Source organism: Atta colombica, unplaced genomic scaffold (assembly GCF_001594045.1).
Source record: "Atta colombica isolate Treedump-2 unplaced genomic scaffold, Acol1.0 scaffold52, whole genome shotgun sequence".
Lineage (NCBI taxonomy): Eukaryota > Metazoa > Arthropoda > Insecta > Hymenoptera > Formicidae > Atta > Atta colombica.
In genome coordinates this window covers 1,108,955-1,110,566 of record NW_017259542.1, presented here as the reverse complement: position 1 = coordinate 1,110,566, position 1,612 = coordinate 1,108,955, and positions in this window count along the sequence as shown.

Here is a 1,612-nt window from a genome sequence, read left to right as displayed (position 1 = left end):
ATATGAAATAAAATAATTAATAGAAACAATTAATAAGAGTGTTTATTACATTTTTAAAAAATTATAAATAAATTTCGATCTTAAAATTTGATGCAAATTGTAAATCGTCTAAAGTAGGATACAATTATAAACAAAATAAAGTAAAAATTTTATTCTGAATTCACTCAAAACTTCATTCATTCGAACATAACCTATTACGTTTCCTATAATCATTTATAAATTTACAAGTATTAATTACAAAATTTAATTTATTCCCAAAATATAATTTATTAATAAAGATCAATTTAGTTCTTTGCTTAAAAAATGTCTAAAATTATTTTAAAGGCTTCGAAAAAATCTTCGTTCCAACGTTTAAAGTAAACAATCAATGCCGTTAAAAATAAAACATTAAATTATTATGTAGAAATTATTAATTACAGTCACATTAATAGAAATTTTTTTACATATAATTTTAATTTAATTTTTTTTTAGTTGTAAAGATATTTTCTTTTCTTTAATTAATTTTCTTTAATTTTATAATTTGTGTTAATTAATTCTGTTAACATCAATCAGATAATCTTCATATCTTATCTACAGTTCGCCGACAAAAAAAAAAAGTTATTTATTGAACACTGTTTTTCAAGAAAAATGGCCAAAGAAGAATTCAAAGCTGAAGCCGTTCAGATTTTGTTGTTCTCTGGATCGTTTCGATCCTCTTTCGCGATATGATCAACGAAAGCCACCCTATAAATCTTCACTAATGACAATAACTTCTATGCACGAATGTCCGGTGGCTAAAATGCAAATAAAATTTTCCATGTCCCGACTTTCTCGGGAGAAAAAGAGACCGTCCAAAACAAGAAAGTCAAATGCAGGAGAACAGCAACAATCATTAAAGAATGAATTAAATTATTTCCAGATCAAAAAAAATCGCTTTATAAGGCATTATCTAGAAGATGAAATTGCATTAGCAAAGGATATCTTCTGGGCAAAAAAGAAAAGAATTTACAAGGAGGCAAACAACAAGGCGATAAAAATAGCAAAGAAGAAAAGTAAGCCTCTTCTAACAGCAAAAATACAAGATTGAATTAAGAGCAAATTTGTTTGAACGCATTAATGAGCATTAGTGCATATTAAAGCCCTTGTACACTGATTAATCTAAATGTAAAAGTAAAATGCAAATATTTCGAATTATAAAATATATATTTTAATTATAAAATATATATTTTATTTAATGATACAATAAAATGTATAGAGGAGTTCATGATTTTAATCAAACTTAAATTTATATTAAACACTTTTTGACGTCAATTGTATAACGACTTTAATATGCACTATGTATCCAGTGCGTCCGATCTATTGGGTTGTCCGGAAAGTTCGTACCGAAAATTTAAATTTTAGTATACATTTATTAAATTAAAATTTTCTGCGTTTCAATTTCCCTTCAACATCGGCACGAACTTTCCGGATAACCCAATATTAAATTAAATTAAAAAAAAATATTTTAAGACAGTAGCATTATAACAAGATCAATATTTAACAAAATTTAATATAAATGAAATATAATTATTTAATTTTATTTCATTTTGTATAAATGCTAATATTATTTTAATATTGGACGGAATAATAAAGA